Source organism: Coregonus lavaretus (genome assembly GCF_964263955.1).
Source record: "Coregonus lavaretus genome assembly, chromosome: 32".
In the NCBI taxonomy this organism is placed as follows: Eukaryota; Metazoa; Chordata; class Actinopteri; order Salmoniformes; family Salmonidae; genus Coregonus; species Coregonus lavaretus.
This window is the reverse complement of record NC_140019.1, coordinates 37,432,508-37,455,418: the sequence shown is the minus strand read 5'-3', so window position 1 is coordinate 37,455,418 and position 22,911 is coordinate 37,432,508.

Here is a 22,911-nt window from a genome sequence, read left to right as displayed (position 1 = left end):
CGATCTAACATCTCTGGACATACTTAAAAATAGCTGTGCAGCAACGCTCCCCATCCAACCTGACAGAACTTGAGAGGATCTGCAGAGAAGAATGGGTGAAACTCCCCAAATACAGGTGTGCCAAGCTTGTAGCGTCATACCCAAGAAGACTCGAGGCTGTAATCGCTGCCAAACGTGCTTCAACAAAGTACTGAGTAAAGGGTCTGAATACTTATGTAAATGTGATATTTAAGTTTTTTATTTTTAATAAATTAGCAACAATTTATTTAAAACAGTTTTTGCTTTGTCATTATGGGGTATTGTGTGTAGATTGATGAGGGAAAAAACGGTTTAATCAATTTTAGAATAAGGCTGTTACCTAACAAAATGTGGAAAAAGTCAAGGGGTCTGAATACTTTCCGAAGGCACTGTATATTCTTCAAGAAGCCGTGGGTATATATTATTAAAACGGATGTACTAAGTAAGGATTCTAGCTTCAAGTCTTTGGCCTCAGTCTTTCTACATTATGTCCACGACCTTTACATGTGAGAAATCCCATCTATACATTTTCATAACTGCTTTTCATCCTGTCCATAGGAAATAGACAACACGTACGCTTTAACCTTGGCAATATTTGTATCTTATTTGTTTTAGTTTTTTTTTTTACAAAGCTTTAGGGCATGATGTACATTACACAGCATGTTTTTTTCCAGAGTCCTTTTTTTTAACATGCCATATTCTTTCCATTTTGTTCAGCAAACTATTTATTTAAAATTCTTTATCTGAGGAATCAGAAGTTGGGTCTTGATGATGGTCGCTTTAATTATTCAGCAAGTTACCTTGGGCCATTTCTTTACTTGGCGAGAATGATGCGAAAAACACCTTCACACAGAACAACCACCTGCAGTCATCACATTGAGATGTCAGGCTGCAGAGCTCCACTCATGCAGAATGCATTATATAATTCAACAGGATCAGAAATAGGCTCCATAGGCAATTTGCTTGGCATCTGGCCTCAGACATAGTAGTGCCCGTAGGAAAGTAACCTCGAGCCAAGCAGCATATCTACCTGGAAGCTAGCCCAGGGAGTGTGACTGGGTAAGCAATACACTAACCCCAAATAATACTGATGTTCTTTATTTGGGAACTTTAACTGTCCTCCACTGATCTGTCTGGGGTCGACACCAGGGGTGGAGACGGGGGTCATCCAGGACTGACTGTCCTCCACTGACCTATCTGGGGTCGACACTAGGAATGGAGAGGGGGTCATCCAGGACTGACTGTCCTCCACTGCAGACGCAATTTCCTCCCTCCCCTACTCCAATCTGTTCAGTGGTAAACAAATCATTACAACTTTGTCTTCACTGTAACAATCGTAGGATGTATTTAATTGTTTGCCCTTCAATGTAGCAAGGACATGTACAGTATCTCACAAAAGTGAGTACACCACTCACATTTTTGTAAATATTTGAGTATATCTTTTCATGTGACAACACTGAAGAAATGACTCTTTGCCACAATGTAAAGTAGTGAGTGTACAGCTTGTATAACAGTGTAAATTTGCTGTCCCCTCAAAATAACTCAACACACAGCCATTAATGTCTAAACCGCTGGCAACAAAAGTGAGTACACCCCTAAGTGAAAATGTCCAAATTGGGCCCAATTAGCAATTTTCCCTCCCCGGTGTCATGTGACTCGTTAGTGTTACAAGGTCTCAGGTGTGACTGGGGAGCAGGTGTGTTAAATTTGGTGTCATCGCTCTCGCACTACCTCACACTCCCTCATACTGGTCACTGGAAGTTCAACATGGCAACTCATGGCAAAGAACTCTCTGAGGATCTGAAAAAAAGAATTGTTGCTCTACATAAAGATGGCCTGGGCTATAAGAAGATTGCCAAGACCCTGAAACTGAGCTGCAGCACGGTGGCCAAGACCATACAGCGGTTTAACAGGACAGGTTCCACTCAGAACAGGCCTCGCCATGGTCGACCAAAGAAGTTGAGTGCACGTGCTCAGCGTCATATCCAGAGGTTGTCTTTGGGAAATAGACATATGAGTGCTGCCAGCATTGCTGCAGAGGTTGAAGGGGTGGGGGGTCAGCCTGTTAGTGCTCAGAACATACGCCGCACACTGCATCAAATTGGTCTGCATGGCTGTCGTCCCAGAAGGAAGCCTCTTCTAAAGATGATGCACAAGAAAGCCCGCAAACAGTTTGCTGAAGACAAGCAGACTAAAGACATGGATTACTGGAACCATGTCCTGTTCTCTGATGAGACCAAGATAAACTTATTTGGTTCAGATGTTGTCAAGCGTGTGTGGCGGCAACCAGGTGAGGAGTACAAAGACAAGTGTGTCTTGCCTACAGTCAAGCATGGTTGTGGGAGTGTCATGGTCTGGGGCTGCATGAGTGCTGCCGGCACTGGGGAGCTACAGTTCATTGAGGGAACCATGAATGCCAACATGTACTGTGACATACTGAAGCAGAGCATGATCCCCTCCCTTCGGAGACTGGGCCGCAGGGCAGTATTCAAACATGATAATGACCACAAACACACCTCCAAGACGACCACTGCCTTGCTAAAGAAGCTGAGGGTAAAGGTGATGGACTGGCCAAGCATGTCTCCAGACCTAAACCCTATTGAGCATCTTTGGGGCATCCTCAAACGGAAGGTGGAGGAGTGCAAGGTCTCTAACATCCACCAGCTCCGTGATGTCGTCATGGAGGAGTGGAAGAGGACTCCAGTGGCAACCTGTGAAGCTCTGGTGAACTCCATGCCCAAGAGGGTTAAGGCAGTTCTGGAAAATGATGGTGGCCACACAAGATATTGACACTTTGGGCCCAATTTGGACGTTTTCACTTAGGGGTGTACTCACTTTTGTTGCCAGCGGTTTAGACATTAATGGCTGTGTGTTGAGTTATTTTGAGGGGACAGCAAATGTACACTGTTATACAAGCTGTACACTCACTACTTTACATTGTGGCAAAGAGTCATTTCTTCAGTGTTGTCACATGAAAAGATATACTCAAATATTTACAAAAATGTGAGGGGTGTACTCACTTTTGTGAGATATTGTGTGTACAATGATATACTTGTTTTTTTTTTGTTTTTGAGGAAAGTATTCAATGAAGACCAGACTCAAATTCTGTGGCAGTGCAAACACACATACAGCTGACAGAGATTCAGTAAAACAGTTCAGGTTTAAACTGGATATGCTGAACATGAACACTTTGGGTCTATACCGCATCCTTATCACTCAGGTGTCCTTAACCCCTTAGAGTCTAAGTCTGGCTGGGGTTCTACTAAGCTTATATATGGAATTGTTTTAAGATGGTCATACAAAGTATCATTTAGCTATTTCATTTGAAATTGTAGGGATCCCTTTAGCTGTCAATGTTGTTGTTTTTATGAAACATTGAATTTGACCTTACTGCTATTAACCCATAAAAACACATTGAATAACAGATTCATACATGGTAAAAATCAGATTGTAAAAAAAAAAAAAAATATCAAAAGAAGTTTGTTTTGTTGTGTCTGTCCTATATCTGAGAGATATAAGAAAGATAAGGAAATTAATGTTTTTTTTAAAACACATATTTAACCCCTTTCTTTAGGCGCTAAACTACTTCCACGTATACAGTACTTCCATTAACAGCTTTAAGGACGTTACAGAACACCATGGGTCTCTCCCTCATCCTTACACCTCAGGTGTCCTTAAAGTAACTCATGAATGCTAGGTGCTGTAATTAGATAGAATTTGTTTGATTTCTCCCAGGTTTTAAGCCAAATCCCACCGGAATTGGCTCGGCTTTCCTGCGACGTTTCAGCTTTGCTTTTCTTCCACTGTTTCCAAGAGGATTACATGGGCAAGTCATTTATGCCACATAAATGCATTTCTGGCATAAAGGTGACTTTTCCTAAGTTTGTTTCCTCAAGTAAACCCTAACTTTTTTCAGAGAAATGTAATTCCATTCCACCATCCATAATAAATTACTGTATGCATAGCATAATATGCGTTTCTTTAGGTACACATCATCAGTATAACTTGCACATAAAGTAATGCATACAATGGTGATTTATGCTTTTATCAAGATGCGACTTGTATTACTTATGAAGAAAATATGCATTAACAAATCAATGACGGCATTGAGGAAGAGTGGGCACACTGTCACAGTTTCAGGTTGAGAATGTAAGGATAGAGATCACATATATAGACTGCTGCCAGCACTGTAACAACCAGTACATCTCCTACTCTAACATATCTAGACTGCTACCAGCACTGTAACAACCAGTACATCTCCTACTCTAACATATCTAGACTGCTACCAGCACTGTAACAACCAGTACATCTCCTACTCTAACATATCTAGACTGCTACCAGCACTGTAACAACCAGTACATCTCCTACTCTAACATATCTAGACTGCTACCAGCACTGTAACAACCAGTACATCTCCTACTCTAACACATCTAGACTGCTACCAGCACTATAACAGCCAGTACATCTCCTACTCTAACATATCTAGACTGCTACCAGCACTGTAACAACCAGTACATCTCCTACTCTAACATATCTAGATCTCTGTGCTAGACTGCTACCAGCACTATAACAGCCAGTACATCTCCTACTCTAACATATCTAGACTGCTACCAGCACTGTAACAACCAGTACATCTCCTACTCTAACACATCTAGACTGCTACCAGCACTATAACAGCCAGTACATCTCCTACTCTAACATATCTAGATCTCTGTGCTAGACTGCTACCAGCACTATAACAGCCAGTACATCTCCTACTCTAACATATCTAGACTGCTACCAGCACTGTAACAACCAGTACATCTCCTACTCTAACATATCTAGATCTCTGTGCTAGACTGCTACCAGCACTATAACAGCCAGTACATCTCCTACTCTAACATATCTAGACTGCTACCAGCACTGTAACAACCAGTACATCTCCTACTCTAACATATCTAGATCTCTGTGCTAGACTGCTACCAGCACTATAACAGCCAGTACATCTCCTACTCTAACATATCTAGACTGCTACCAGCACTTTAACAACCAGTACATCTCCTACTCTAACATATCTAGACTGCTACCAGCACTATAACAGCCAGTACATCTCCTACTCTAATAGAAAGGTAGACATATTGTGGATGTCTCTGAGAGAGGTTCAACATTGTAACATGACATGGATGGATGTGGGGAATTTTTTTGGCCACTTCTTTTCCATTCCAGTGAGTGTCATGGTGAGAGCAAACTTGGTAAGCCCCATGCCTCCAGAGGTTAGTTATCTATTTATTTATGCTCTCTTTCATGAGGCAAAAGAATGTGACAGCATTCAATGACCAATCCTGTCTCCCCATCTCATAGAATACATCTCTCTGAATGGTGGGTGGAAGCAAAATGCCAGAGTTCTGACAGCTATAATAAAGGATCTCTCACATAGAATATGGTGAGTAGGAATCAGACAGAATGTATGTGTATTTCTATACAATTACAGCCTAGGACATCTGTACATCAAATAATGTTGACATTCAAGTGTATATCAGGGGATTCATCTGATAACATCAGTCACCGGCTTCATTAATAAGTTATCGACGACGTCGTCCCCACAGTAACCGTACGTACATATCCCAACCAGAAGCCATGGATTACAGGCAACATCCGCAATGAGCTAATGGCTAGAGCTGCCACTTTCAAGGAACGGGACACTAATCTGAACGCTTATATGAAATCCCGCTACGACCTCCAATGAGCCATCAAACAGTCAAAGAGTCTGTTTGATGAGAGAAAACACACAGACACACTCGAACACACACAGACACACTAACACACAGACACACTCTAACACACATACACACTCTAACACACAGACACACTCTCACACACAGACACACTCTAACACACACAGACACACACTAACACACAGACACACTCTAACACACACAGACACACTCTAACACACACAAACACACTCTAACACACAGACACACTCTAACACACAGACACACTAACAGACACAGACACACTCTAACACACAGACACACTCTAACACACAGACACACTCTAACACACACAGACACACTCTAACACACACAGACACACTCTAACACACACAGACACACTCTAACACACAGACACACTCTAACACACACAGACACACTCTAACACACACAGACACACTCTAACACACACAGACACACTCTAACACACAGACACACTCTAACACACACAGACACACTCTAACACACAGACACACTCTAACACACACAGACACACTCTAACACACACAGACACACTCTAACACACACAGACACACTCTAACAGACAAAGACACACTCTAACACACAGACACACTCTAACACACACACAGACACACTCTAACACACAGACACACTCTAACACACAAAGACACACTCTAACACACACAGACACACTCTAACACACACAGACACACTCTAACACACAGACACACTCTAACACACACAGACACACTCTAACACACAGACACACTCTAACACACAGACACACTCTAACACACAGACACACTCTAACACACACAGACACACTCTAACACACACAGACACACTCTAACACACAGACACACTCTAACACACAGACACACTCTAACACACAGACACACTCTAACACACAGACACACTCTAACACACGCAGACACACTCTAACACACACAGACACACTCTAACACACACAGACACACTCTAACACACACAGACACACTCTAACACACAGACACACTCTAACACACACAGACACACTCTAACACACAGACACACTCTAACACACACAGACACACTCTAACACACACAGACACACTCTAACACACACAGACACACTCTAACACACACAGACACACTCTAACACACACAGACACACTCTAACACACACAGACACACTCTAACACACACAGACACACTCTAACACACACAGACACACTCTAACACACAGACACACTCTAACACACACAGACACACTCTAACACACAGACACACTCTAACACACACAGACACACTCTAACACACACAGACACACTCTAACACACAGACACACTCTAACACACACAGACACACTCTAACACACACAGACACACTCTAACACACAGACACACTCTAACACACACAGACACACACTAACACACACAGACACACACTAACACACACAGACACACTCTAACACACACAGACACTATTTTAGTTGTATTATTCGTATATTGTTGTATTATACATTTGTGTGACTGTCCTTGTCTCTCAGTGTATCAGTGTTTTGTTACTTTTAATGTTTTGTGCTTTTGTGGACCCCCGGAGGAATAGCTGCTGCCTCTGCAAAAGCTAATAATAATAATAATAATAATAATAATAATAATAATAATAATAATAATAATAATAATAATAATATAATAATAATAATATTAATGTGCCATTTAGCAGACGCTTTTATCCAAAGCGACTTACAGTCATGTGTGCATACATTTTTACGTATGGGTGGTCCCGGGGATCGAACCCACTACCCTGGCATTACAAGCACCATGCTCTACCAATTGCTCTACCAATTGCTCTACCAATTTTCTTGAACTCAAGTCAGATTTCGCAGTTATAATAATAATAATAATATGCCATTTAGCAGACGCTTTTATCCAAAGCGACTTACAGTCATGTGTGCATACATTTTTACGTATGGGTGGTCCTGGGGGGATCCAAGTAAAAAAATTAAAAGATAACACTTCAATACAGGACTAAGATCGAATCCTACTACGCCGGCTCTGACGCTCGTCAGATGTGATAGGGCTTGCAAACTATCACGGATTACTATGGGAAACCCAGCTGCGAGCTGCCCAGTGCCGTATGCCTACAAGACAAGCTAAATTCCTTCTATGCTTGCATCGAGGCAAGCAAGACTGAACCATGCATGAGAGCACCAACTGTTCCGGATGACTGTGTGATCTCGCTATCTGTAGCCAATGTGAGTAAGACATTTAAACAGGTTAACGTTCACAAGGTCGCGGGGCCAGATGGATTACCAGGACGTGTACTCAGAGCATGTGCTGACCAGCTGGCAAGTGTCTTCATGGACATTTTCAACTTTTCACTGACCCATTCTGTAATGACTACATGTTTCAAGCAGACCACCATAGTCCCTGTGCCAAAGAATGTCAAGGTAACCAGTCTAAACTTTCCTCAGTGTTCCCTGAATTCCTATTGGTCCTTGTTGTCATGGCAGATAATATTCACACTTTTGGTGACTTCAATATTCATATGTCAAAAACCACAGACCCACTCCAAAAGGCTTTTTCAATTACAACAAATAATTCACTTAGACCCCAACCAAGGAATATCAAAACCCACACTATAAATTCTCAGACAATGATTTCCAGATGCCCTCCCAGACTCCTTCCACCTACCCAAGGACGTCAGAGTACAAAAATCTGTTAACCACCTAACCTTGCTTAATACCCTAGATGCAGTCGCAACCCCCCCCCCCCAAAAAAAAAAAAAAAAAACGTGTCACAACAAACTAGCTCCCTGGTATACAGAAAAAAAAACGGAGCCCTGAAGCAAGCTTCCAGAAAATTGGATCGGAAATGGCTCTCCACCAAATTGGAATTATTCCGACTAGCTTGGAAAGACAGTACCATGCAATATTGACGGAAAGATCATGATCATTAGAAAACGAATTACGGACTCCTCCTTGAATATGCGTGTTTCTCCAAAACTCAGTTGTCCTGAGTCTGCACATAACTGCCAGGACCTCGGATCAATGGAGACACTCAAGTTTTTTAATCTGGTACCTCTTGAAACATTCACGAAAACAGTCTCTAAACCTTACAACTGTCTACTGGACCCTATTCCAACTAAACTACTGAAAGAGCTACTTCCTGTGCTTGGCCCTCCTATGTTGAACATAATAAACATGTCCCTATCCTCCGGATGTGTACAAAACTCACTAAAAGTGGCAGTAATAAAGCCTCTCCTGAAAAAGCCAAACATTGACCAGGAAAATGTAAAAAACTATCGGACTGTATCAAATCTCCCATTCCTCATTTTGGAAAAAGCTGTTGCGCAGCAACTCACTGCCTTCCTGAAGATAAATAATGTATATGAAACGCTTCAGTCTGGTTTTAGAGCCCATCATAGCACTGAGACTGCACTTGTGAAGGTGGTAAAATACCTTTTAATGGCGTCAGACCAAGGCTCTGCATCTGTCCTCGTGCTCCTAGACCTTAGTGCTGCTTTTGACACCATCGATCACCACATTCTTTAGGAGAGATTGGAAACCCTAATCGGTCTCCACAGACAAGTTCTTGCCTGGTTTAGATCTTATTTGTTGGAAAGATGTTAGTTTGTCTCTGTGGATCGTTTGTCCTCTGACAAATCAATTGTAAGTTTCAATTTTCCTCAAGGTTCCATTTTAGGACCACTATTGTTTTCACTATATATTCTACCTCTTGGTGATGTCATTCAGAAACACAATGTCAACTTTCACTGCTCTGCAGACGACACACAGCTCTACATTTTGATGAAACACGGTGAAGCCCCAAAATGGCCTACCCTGGAAGCCTGTGTTTCAGACATAAGGAAGTGGATGGCGGCAAATGTTTTACTTTTAAACTCGGACAAAACAGAGATGCTAGTCCAAGGTCCCAAGAAACAAAGATATCTGCTGTCGGATTTGATAATGAATCTCAATTTTTGTACAGTCGTCTCAAATAAAACTGTGAAGGACCTCTGCGTAATCTTCACTAGAACCCCCCCCCCCAAAAAAAATAAATACATATTACTCCAGTGCTAGCCTCTCACACTGTCTTTCTGTTAAGGCTAAGCTGATTTCAAGGTTTTACTGCTAACCTACAAAGCACTACATGGAGTTACTCCTACCTTAAATACCTACACAGGGTTTTCTCATATAGAGCTCATATAACTTGGCTATATAAACGGGGTACCAGTACCGAGTCGATGTGCAGGGGTACGAGGTAATTGAGGTAGATATGTACATATAGGTAGGGATAAAGTGATTAGGAAACAGGATAGATAATAAACAGTAACAGTAGTGTATATGATGAGTCAAAAGAGTTGCAAAAAGGGTCAATGCAGATAATACGGGTAGTTATTGGTTAACTATTTAGCAAATTATTTAGCAGTCTTATGGCTTCGGGGGTAGAAGCTGTTCAGGGTCCGGGTGGTTTTCAGACTTGGTGCATCAGTAACGCTTGCCATGCGGTAGCAGAGATAACAGTCTATGACTTGTGTGGCTGGAGTTTTTAGGGCCTTCCTCTGAAGGTCCTGGATGGCAGGGAGCTCGGCCCCAGTGATGTACTATCCTCTGTAGCGCTCATCACTAAACTAAGGACCCTGAGATTAAACACTTCCCTCTGCAACTGGATCCTGTACTTCCTGACGGGCCCCCATGTTGAGGGTCAGCATGGCGGATGTGTTATTGCCTACCCTCACCACCTGGGGGCGGCCTGGGTGATCTGAAAAGTCATAGACAATCGATCAATAATATAATAATACTTTTAGCAAAAATGTTTATTTTTAATTCACAATCTGTAGAAGCAATGAGAATAGAAAGGTTCAGAACTTTTGTAAAACATCACAGTACAGTTGAAATATATATGGCAAAAAGAAATCCTATATGAATGGTGTTAAGAGATAGATGGGAGGTATTGAATGGAGTTGAAGGATGGGACTAATAACAAATAACAACAAATAATAACAAAGATAGCTAATAATGTAAGCATACTGTGTCCATAATAAGTATATGGGTTGTATGTTGGGAGCTTTTGGGAAAGAGCACAGTTAGAAAGATATGGCATATAGAAGCAAACCGGATGGACATCATGAAATTGATTGGAGAGGTTGAGAGTAGAAGAAGTTCAGGAGCAACAAAAAAAAAATATATATATATATATATAATAGAATTCTTGTAAAATTGATTGTGTCCATAAGGTGTAGATAGTAAGTATAGACCGGAAGTAGAGGCCTGGGCATTGTTGTTCACTAATTTACCCCAAGTAGGGAAAGGATGGCGGGGTTGAAAAGTAATAAAGGGGAGTATATATATATAAAAAAACATGGGGGATTGGAAGTGATGCAGACAATTACATTGATAGAAGATACAATCTATCTGCAATATTAAGCTGATCTACCCCCCCAAAAAATTTAAACATTAAAAATAAAATAAAAAAAGACATGATGAACCCCAATCATTTATTTCCTCCAATACAAAGCACTGACGCTGGTCTATAAGTTATCTGTCATTCCCAATGTGTCAGTGTCTAGTTAGCGTTATAATTGTTTTGTTGTTAATCTTTAAAGGGCCATTCCGCAGTTGAAACAATAGTTTTGCTAAAAAGCTGAGGGATTGGCCTGGATAAATGTAAACACTCTCAAATTCATAGACAGAGCTATGGATGCAATGACTGACCATCCATGATGTCAACATTATAGTTTGAACCATGTTTTGAGACTATACTGTGTTTGTTTACATTTGTAATGTTTACAAACATTGGAGTACTAACGGCGTGTGACAGTTGAAACTAAAGCTCATGAAACATTTTAAGTTACATTCTTCAAGAATCAATGGGTATACAGTTTATGATTATTTTATTTTAAGTCCAAAAATGTATTTAGCAACTACAGATTGCCCCTTGAAGGGTTTTTATTTAATTTGCCAAGGATCGTGACTAGATTATGTCCATTTTGAAGGGTGTATGGTTCCGGGAGGCTATAGCATGTTCTGAAGCAGAACACTATTAGTGTGGTTGTCCATCAATGTCAGAAGAACTACTGCCAATAATCATGGGGATCGTCCCAAATGGCACCCTGTTCCCTGTATAGCGCAATACATTTGACCAGGCATCATAAGACTCTGGTAAAAAGTAGTCCACTACTGTATAGCCGGAATAGGGTGTCATTTGGGATTCTTACCATGGTGTTATCAGTAGACATTTTAGCTTCATGTTTCATAAACCAAAGTCTATTATGACTCTCAGTGATATCTATTTAGTTATTAATTTTTTGGGGGGGGTTGTGACGCATATGTATGCAATTAAGAATTGGCCCTAATTAAGAAACTTTGGTCAAATACATTACTTTAAAAACAACATGAAGATGTACTTTTGATTATCTTGTTTGTTAAAGGTTTCAATCAAGTGTTGCTGACTCCATGTCTGTACTAATTGTAAACATAATTAAAAAGTGGCGATCAAGCAAAGAGCGATAAACAAGCTATGGTTTGCTAATTTTAAAGTTTTACGATATAGCAGTCCCAATGTATCCGATTTAAGAACATGTTGCTGTGTTAGGGGCAGGCAGAGTTGCCATTCTAATGACGATATATAATCACACATTTTAAGTTACCATCTTTTGTTCCTTCACACATTAAGCAGCCCAACCCGGAGAGGTGTCGCCAAGGTAATGAAAAAAATAAAAAATAATTGTGTGAGGAAGAAAGACGACAGTGGAATCTTTCATCGGTGCAGCAGATGTGCCTCTGTAAGCACGGTGATCGCTACTTGCTTTTAAAGTGCTTGATTGACCTTTCCATTGTTAGTGTGACTTCCTTTAATGTATTTGATGTCTGCTAGTGCTTGTGGGTGCCTCTTCTCTGTGTGTGTGTGAGTTATAGGCTACGTCCCAAATGGCACCCTCTATTCCCTACACAGTGCACTACTTTTTGACCAGAGCCTGATGAGCCATGTTCAAAAGTAGTGCACTACATTGAGAGTACGGTGCCATTCGGGGACACAGTCATAATCTGCACCAGAGGTCAACGTGTCTCATGTGTTGCCTCCTAGTCGGTACTTAACTGGATCTGTCCAAAAAACGGGCCTTTATTACACATCACTTGTAAAAGCTGTCATCGATACATATTCATCAACTCACATGAGCCTATTCATTAACAAGGTTGGAGAACAGAAAATAAAGAGGGCTGACACTCACTTTGTGTCAGATTGTCCACACTTGACACCCAACTCACTGATTGATGAGGAATATTAGGGCCGGCAGGAAAAGCAAAGTGGAAGATGAATGAGTTTCACTCTGCAGCTCTCGTCACTTCTAAGGACCACGTCTCTTTATTAATATTTTTTTTTGGCCCTGCGACTATTCATCTCTATTGATGTTATACACGTAAGATTGGATCTGTCATTTCTGTTATTTACCTGCATCCGTCTCTTGGCTCTCCTGTGTGTGTTCTACTGGCGTATTTAGAATGGGTTTGATATCAGGTACCGTCTCTCCTTCCTTGGCTGGACTGGTAAAAAAAATAATGTTTTCTACAGCTGCATAGCTAAACTAGGCTATGTGTTATTATTTTTTGTGTTACTGTGTGATACATTGATTTCTTAATATGAATTTTCATTCAACAAACAGGCCCTTTTTGTCTGGATTGCTATATGGGTAACCAGAAAGGCAACTGCATAGCCTGGCTGTCAGTCTTTTTAGCTAACATTCCACTCCTTGTACTCAAGGAATGGAATATTGGCTCATGACATGGAGTTCAAGAAGTGGAATATTGGCTCATGACATGGAGTTCAAGGGATGGAATGTTGGCTCATGACATGGAGTTCAAGGAATGGAATTTGGCACATGACATGGAGTTCAAGGAATGGAATAGTGGCTCATGACATGGAGTTCAAGGAGTGGAATGTTAGGTAAAGAGGGTAGTGCGTACGGCCCAGTACTTAACTGGGGTCGAACTCCTTACCATCCAGGACCTCTATACCTGTCTATTATCTATCCTGTTGTCTAGTCACTTTACCCCTACCTACAGTATACTGCTGCTACTGTCTATTATCTATCCTGTTGTCTAGTCACTTTACCCCTACCTTCAGTATACTACTGCTACTGTCTATTATCTATCCTGTTGTCTAGTCACTTTACCCCTACCTACAGTATACTACTGCTACTGTCTATTATCTATCCTGTTGTCTAGTCACTTTACCCCTACCTACAGTATACTGCTGCTACTGTCTATTATCTATCCTGTTGTCTAGTCACTTTACCCCTACCTACAGTATACTGCTGCTACTGTCTATTATCTATCCTGTTGTCTAGTCCCTTTACCCCTACCTACAGTATACTGCTGCTACTGTCTATTATCTATCCTGTTGTCTAGTCACTTTACCCCTACCTACAGTATACTGCTGCTACTGTCTATTATCTATCCTGTTGTCTAGTCACTTTACCCCTACCTACAGTATACTGCTGCTACTGTCTATTATCTATCCTGTTGTCTAGTCACTTTACCCCTACCTACAGTATACTGCTGCTACTGTCTATTATCTATCCTGTTGTCTAGTCCCTTTACCCCTACCTACAGTATACTGCTGCTACTGTCTATTATCTATCCTGTTGTCTAGTCACTTTACCCCTACCTACAGTATACTGCTGCTACTGTCTATTATCTATCCTGTTGTCTAGTCCCTTTACCCCTACCTACAGTATACTGCTGCTAATGTCTATTATCTATCCTGTTGTCTAGTCACTTTACCCCTACCTACAGTATACTGCTGCTACTGTCTATTATCTATCATGTTGTCTAGTCACTTTACCCCTACCTACAGTATACTGCTGCCACTGTCTATTATCTATCCTGTTGCCTAGTCACTTTACCCCTACCTATATGTACACTACCAGTAAAAAGTTTTAGAACACCTACTAATTTAAGGGTTTTTCTTTATTTATACTATTTTCTACATTGTATAATATTAGAGAAGACATCAAAACTATGAAATAACACATATGGAATCATGTAGTAACCAAAAAAGTGTTAAACAAATAAAAATATATTTGAGATATGAGATTCTTCAAATATCCACCCTTTGCCTTGATGACAGCTTTGCACACTCTTGGGATTCTCTCAACCAGCTTCACCTGGAATGCTTTTCCAACAGTCTTGATGGAGTTCCCACATATGCTGAGCACTTGTTGGCTGCTTTTCCTTCACTCTGCGGTCCGACGGGGGATGGTGGAGGCCAGGTCATCTGATGCAGTACTTCATCAATCTCATTCTTGGTAAAACAGCCCTTCCACAGCTTGGAGGTGTGTTGGTTCATTGTCCTGTTAAAAAACAAATGATAGTCCCACTAAGCCCAAACCAGAAGGGATGGCGTTTCGCTGCAGAATGCATGGTAGCAATGCTGTTTAAATGTGCCTTGAATTCTAAATGAATCACAGACAGTGTCACCAGCAAAGCACCCCCACACCATCACGCCTCCTCCTCCATGCTTTACGGCAGGAACCACACATGTGGCGATCATCCGTTCACCCACACCGCGTCTCACAAAGACACTGCGGTTGGAACCAAAAATCTCAGATTTAGTCTCCAGACCAAAGGACGAATTTCAACCGGTCTAATGTCCATTGCTCATGTTTCTTGGCCCAAGCAAGTCTCTTCGTATTATTGGTGTCCTTTAGTAGTGGTTTCTTTGTAGCAATTCGACCATGAAGGCCTGATTCACACAGTCTCCTCTGAACAGTTGATGTTGTGATGTGTTTGTTACTTGAACTCTGTGAAGCATTTAATTGGGCTGCAATTTCTGAGGCTGGTAACTCTAATGAACTTATCCTCTGTAGCAGAGGTAACTCTGGGTCTTCCATTCCTGTGGCGGTCCTCAAGAGAGCCAGTTTCATCATAGTGCTTGATGGTTTTTGCGACTGCACTTTTCCGGATTGACTGACCTTCATGTCTTAAAGTGGACTGTCATTTCTCTGTCCTTATTTGAGCTCTTTTTGCCAAAATATTTTTTTATTTATTTTATTTCACCTTTATTTAACCAGGTAAGCCAGTTGAGAACAGGTTCTCATTTACAACTGCGACCTGGCCAAGATAAAGCAAGATAAAGCAAAGTATATGAATTTGGTCTTTTGCCAAATAGGGCTACATACCTTGTCACAACAAAACTGATTGACTCAAACGCATTAAGAAGGAAAGAAATTCCACAAATTAACTTTTAAGGCACACCTGTTAATTAAAATGTATTCCAGGTGACTACCTCATGAAGCTGGTTGATAGAATGCCAAGAGTGTGCAAAGCTGTCATCAAGGCAAAGGGTGGATATTTGAAGAATCTCATATCTCAAATATATTTTGATTTGTTTAACACTTTTTTGGTTACTACATGATTCCATATGTTTTATTTCATAGTTTTGATGTCTTCACTATTATTCTACAATGTAGAAAATAGTAAAAATAAAGAAAAACCCTTGAATGAGTAGGTGTTCTAAAAACAACCGGTAGTGTACATAACTTCCTCAACTACCTCGTACCCCTGCACATGGACTTGGTAATGGTACTCCCAATGACAATCAGCTAATCATGGCCACCCGGACTATTTGCACTGCCCCCCCACCCCCACCCCAACTTTTTACGCTGCTGCTAGTTTATGCATAGTTATTATTAACTGTACCCACATCTACATATTACCTCAACTACCTCAACTATATACAAAAAAAAAATCTCAACACTTTCTTGTTGTTGTTGTTGTTTTATTTTACTTTTTTATTACAAAATAAATGCATTGTCGGTTGAGGGCTGTAAGTAAGCATTTCACGGTAATGTCTACACCTGTTGTATTGTGGCAAATAAAATTTGATTTGATTTGATTTGATGTCATTGCCTCGTACCACAGCACATTGACTTGCTACTGGTACTCCCTGTTTATGGCCATGTCATTGCCTCGTACCACAGCACATTGACTTGCTACTGGTACTCCCTGTTTATAGCCATGTCATTGCCTCGTACCACAGCACATTGACTTGCTACTGGTATTCCCGTGTACTGTATATATATACACAAGTTATCGTTGCTCATTGTGTATTTATTCCTCGTGTTACTATTTTTTAAATATTATTATTATTACATTTTTTGGGGTATTCTGCATTGTTGGGAAGGGCCTGTAAGTAAGCATTTTACTGTTAGTCTACACCTGTTGTTTACATGTGATTTGATTGATTTGATTTGAAAGAGACTGGCAACCAGGCTAGAAATGTTATTGATGCAGGATCTAAATTCACAACACCGGGTTATTCTAACTTACAGTAGTTATATCCCTTTTGCTTTAATTTCCTAGGGAACGTAAAGAATACTACTGTCAGATATTTTTGCAGCACTGCCCTACTGATTATACCAAGACTGAACTTATTGTGAAGGTTAAGTGTCAAGATCATTAATGACAGTCAGACCCTATTCATAGAGCTGTTTCCTGGGAATTGATTACCAGTCTATTCTACTGGGTATATATATATATATATATATATATATATATATATATATATATATATATATATATATATATTATTTATCAAGGCAAGACAACGTTTTACAAGATTAGTGGGGTTAAATTATACATTTTGCCATAATCTCAAAAATTATTAAATTTGTCACTAATTATTGTATATACTGTACGTTCAAGGATTTGATCAAACTCAACAACACAGTGTCAGGTAGGTATTACATTTATTTGGGTATATACTGATGCACAGTGGTAGGTTACTGTTATATCAGGTTACATACTGATGCGTAGTGGTAGGTTACTGTTATATCAGGTTACATACTGATGCGTAGTGGTAGGTTACTGTTATATCAGGTTATATACTGATGCATAGTGGTAGGTTACTGTTATATCAGGTTATATACTGATGCATAGTGGTAGGTTACTGTTATATCAGGTTATATACTGATGCATAGTGGTAGGTTACTGTTATATCAGGTTATATACTGATGCATAGTGGTAGGTTACTGTTATATCAGGTTACATACTGATGCATAGTGGTAGGTTACTGTTATATCAGGTTACGTACTGATGCGTAGTGGTAGGTTACTGTTATATCAGGTTACATACTGATGCATAGTGGTAGGTTACTGTTATATCAGGTTACGTACTGATGCACAGTGGTAGGTTACTGTTATATCAGGTTATATACTGATGCACAGTGGTAGGTTACTGTTATATCAGGTTACGTACTGATGCATAGTGGTAGGTTACACAGTAACAGGACAGCAGCAGGAGGGATAGTGAGATAAATGGGGTCAATAGAGGTCAAGGGTCACTGTGTACTGATTATCTGGTATAATAAAACCTTGTCAGCCATTAGGTTTTATGTGATGATGGTGTCTTCCATATGTACCTCTGTTTCAATGGCTAAAGGCTATTAGTGGGGGCAGTTTAGTTATTTGATTTATTAAACTTTTAACAGGGATTCACATTGAGACCTAGGTCTCTTTTACAAGTGAGCCCTGCGTAATACAAAAATAAACACATCAAATACGAAATCAATAAAGAGGAAATACAAAGAAAAAATAGAATTTAGGGAACAATCTGAACAATTTAATAAAATAGTTTCTATAAGGAAAGTGTCTTCATAAAGTGTCTTTATCAAGTTATATACCATGTCTTGATATCTATATACTATATATTACTGTTTTCCTTTTCAGATGCTTGAGACATCCATTTGTGTGAATAGAGTTCACTGGTGGCTCTATCCAATAGCCTTACTCATTTGAATAGTCATTTGTATGGGCTGTAAATGTCTGTATTTTGAATAGTCATTTGTATGGGCTGTAAATGTCTGTATTTTGAATAGTCATTTGTATGGGCTGTAAATGTCTGTATTTTGAATAGTCATTTGTATGGGCTGTAAATGTCTGATTTGTCTTATGCATGAAAATTAAATGATAATCACCCAGGTATACAGTGGAGAGAGAATTACATGTTCTGGTATAAGTCCTTGATCAGTGAGGCTACAGTTTATCACAAGCACAAATCTTTTTTTTTTTTTTTTTTTTTTACTTGATCCTTTTGCTGATTTCTCAAAGAAATCCCAATCAAGCTCAGCTTACCAACATAAAAATGATTTTTCACTGTGTTGGCTGCAGTGGTAGAGGCTGGAGGTTCGTGGTGCTAACTTTAAGCATCAGTTGTCAGAGCACCTTACCGATCACTGCACATGTACACAGCCCATCTGAAATTAGCCCACCCAACTACCTCATCCCTATATTGTTATTTATTTTGCTCTTTTGTACCCCAGTATCTCTATTTGCACATAATCTCTTGCACATCTAGCATTCCAGTGTTAATACTAATTGTAATTATTTTGCACTATAGCCTATTTATTGCCTTACCTCCATAACTTGCTACATTTGCACACACTGTATATATATTTTCTGTTGTATTTCTGACTTTATGTTTTTTTACCCCATATGTAACTCTGTGTTGTTATTATTGCACTACTTTGCTTTATCTTGGCCAGGTCGCAGTTGTAAATGAGAACTTGTTCTCAACTGGCTTACCTGGTTAAATAAAGGTGAAAAAAAATTAACAGACTTCAATAGCCAGCCAGACCTTTAAGGGATGGTCTTTTGTTTCACAACATTAAAGGTGCCCCTCGCCTTTCTTCCAGTGAGTCATTTGTTTTGAATTGTAAATTGTCTTGTAACAGTCATTTAATTGAAAGATACATCCACGTACATGGGCATGCATTGTTTTGTTTGTGTGAATGGATCATGTTAGTCACATTTCCTAATCGTATTGTGATATTTAATCACTTAGTCCATATTTATTAATCCTATCTTCCGTGTTCCGTGCTATAGAATCCAATAACGTGTTCTAAAATCTAAGAATGTAATTTGCAGCCATTAGATTGATTAAGACAAGGTATTCAGTGGATGTTAATAACATGCTGTGTTGTAAGCAGCAAGCTTTCAGTCAACAGACAGGGTTGCAGTAACAATTTCATTAGCAGTAATGAACAGAGAGAGAGGCCTGTCATTTATGCCACATACTAGGAGCTGTTCGTTTTCAAATCACAGTTTACCTGCACCTGATGGCTAAAATAATGAAACATGATGATAAAATAATGTCATGCATTAGAGATTTTACCTCATGGCCTGAATAGCTAAAACACTAAAACTATGCCATTTGTATTTATTATGGATCCCCATTAGTTCCTGCCAAGGCAGCAGCTACTCTTCCTGGGGTTTATAAAGGATCCCCATTAGTTCCTGCCAAGGCAGCAGCTACTCTTCCTGGGGTTTATTATGGATCCCCATTAGTTCCTGCCAAGGCAGCAGCTACTCTTCCTGGGGTTTATTATGGATCCCCATTAGTTCCTGCCAAGGCAGCAGCTACTCTTCCTGGGGTTTATTATGGATCCCCATTAGTTCCTGCCAAGGCAGCAGCTACTCTTCCTGGGGTTTATTATGGATCCCCATTAGTTCCTGCCAAGTCAGCAGCTACTCTTCCTGGGGTTTATTATGGATCCCCATTAGTTCCTGCCAAGGCAGCAGCTACTCTTCCTGGGGTTTATTATGGATCCCCATTAGTTCCTGCCAAGGCAGCAGCTACTCTTCCTGGGGTTTATTATGGATCCCCATTAGTTCCTGCCAAGGCAGCAGCTACTCTTCCTGGGGTTTATTATGGATCCCCATTAGTTCCTGCCAAGGCAGCAGCTACTCTTCCTGGGGTTTATTATGGATCCCCATTAGTTCCTGCCAAGGCAGCAGCTACTCTTCCTGGGGTTTATTAAGGATTCCCCATTAGTTCCTGCCAAGGCAGCAGCTACTCTTCCTGGGGTTTATTATGGATCCCCATTCGTTCCTGCCAAGGCAGCAGCTACTCTTCCTGGGGTTTATTATGGATCCCCATTAGTTCCTGCCAAGGCAGCAGCTACTCTTCCTGGGGTTTATTATGGAACCCCATTAGTTCCTGCCAAGGCAGCAGCTACTCTTCCTGGGATTTATTATGGAACCCCATTAGTTCCTGCCAAGGCAGCAGCTACTCTTCCTGGGGTTTATTAAGGATTCCCCATTAGTTCCTGCCAAGGCAGCAGCTACTCTTCCTGGGGTTTATTATGGATCCCATTAGTTCCTGCCAAGACAGCAGCTACTCTTCCTGGGGTTTATTATGGATCCCCATTAGTTCCTGCCAAGGCAGCAGCTACTCTTCCTGGGGTTTATTATGGATCCCCATTAGTTCCTGCCAAGGCAGCAGCTACTCTTCCTGGGGTTTATTGTGGATCCCCATTAGTTCCTACCAAGGCAGCAGCTACTCTTCCTGGGGTTTATTATGGAACCCCATTGGTTCCTGCCAAGGCAGCAGCTACTCTTCCTGGGGTTTATTAAGGATTCCCCATTAGTTCCTGCCAAGGCAGCAGCTACTCTTCCTGGGGTTTATTATGGATCCCCATTAGTTCCTGCCAAGGCAGCAGTTACTCTTCCTGGGGTTTATTATGGAACCCCATTAGTTCCTGCCAAGGCAGCAGCTACTATTCCTGGGGTTTATTATGGAACCCCACTAGTTCCTGCCAAGGCAGCAGCTACTCTTCCTGGGGTTTATTATGGAACCCCATTAGTTCCTGCCAAGGCAGCAGCTACTCTTCCTGGGGTTTATTAAGGATTCCCCATTAGTTCCTGCCAAGGCAGCAGCTACTCTTCCTCGGGTTTATTAAGGATTCCCCATTAGTTCCTGCCAAGGCAGCAGCTACTCTTCCTGGGGTTTATTAAGGATTCCCCATTAGTTCCTGCCAAGGCAGCAGCTACTTTTCCTGGGGTTTATTATGGATCCCCATTAGTTCCTGCCAAGGCAGCAGCTACTTTTCCTGGGATTTATTAAGGATTCCCCATTAGTTCCTGCCAAGGCAGCAGCTACTCTTCCTGGGGTCCTGCAACATTAAGGCAGATATATACGATTTAAAATATTACATGACATTACATTTCATAACACTTTTCACAACACATTAAATGTGTTCCCTCAGGCCACTACTCCACTATCACATATTTACAATACAACATCAATGTGTACGTGTGTAGAGTGTGTGTCTTATCATGTGAATGTGTGTCTGTGCCTGTGTGTTTGTGACTCTTCACAGTCCCCACTGTTCCATAAAGCGTATTTTTATCTGTTTTTTAAATCTGATTCTACTGCTTGCATCAGTTACTTGATATGGAATAGAGTTCCGTGTAGTGATGGCTCTATGTAGTACTGTGCGCCTCCCATAGTCTGTTCTGGACTTGGGGACTGTGAAGAGACCTCTGGTGGCATGTCTTGTGGGGTATGTATGGGTGTCCGAGCTGTGTGCTAGTATTTTAAAAAGATAGCTTGGTGCATTCAGCATGTCAACACTTACAAAAACAAGTAGTAATTATGAAGTCAATTTCTACTCCACTTTGAGCCATGAGAGATTTACATGCATATTATTAATGTTAGTTCTCCGTGTATGTTTAAGGGCCAGCCGTGCTGCCCTCTTCTGAGCCAATTGTAATTTTCCGAGGTCCCTCTTTGTGGCACCTGACCACACTACTGAACAGTAGTCCAGGTGCGACAAAACTAGAGCCTGTAGGACTTGCCTTGTCGATAGTGTTGTTAAGAATTCAGAGCAGCGCTTTATTATGGACAGACTTCTCCCCATCTTAGCTACTGCTGTATCACCATGATAAGGAGGAGTAAGCAAAATAACTAGGACCCAGGCATAAATTACTAGCACATACAGTGCATTCGGAAAGTATTCAGACCCGTTGACTTTTTCCACATTTTCAAATCAAATTAAATTGTATTTGCCACATGCGCCGAATACAACAGGTGTACACCTTACAGTGAAATGCTTAGTTACAAGCTCTTTTTTTTATTTGTATTTTTTATTTCACCTTTATTTAACCAGGTAAGCCAGTTGAGAACAGTTTCTCATTTACAACTGCGACCTGGCCAAGATAAAGCAAAGTAGTGCAATAAAAACAACACAGAGTTACATATGGGGTAAAAAAAAAATATAAAGTCAGAAATACAACAGAAAATATATATACAGTGTGTGCAAATGTAGCAAGTTATGGAGGTAAGGCAATAAATAGGCTATAGTGCAGAATAATTACAATAGTATTAACACTGGAATGCTAGATGTGCAAGAGATGA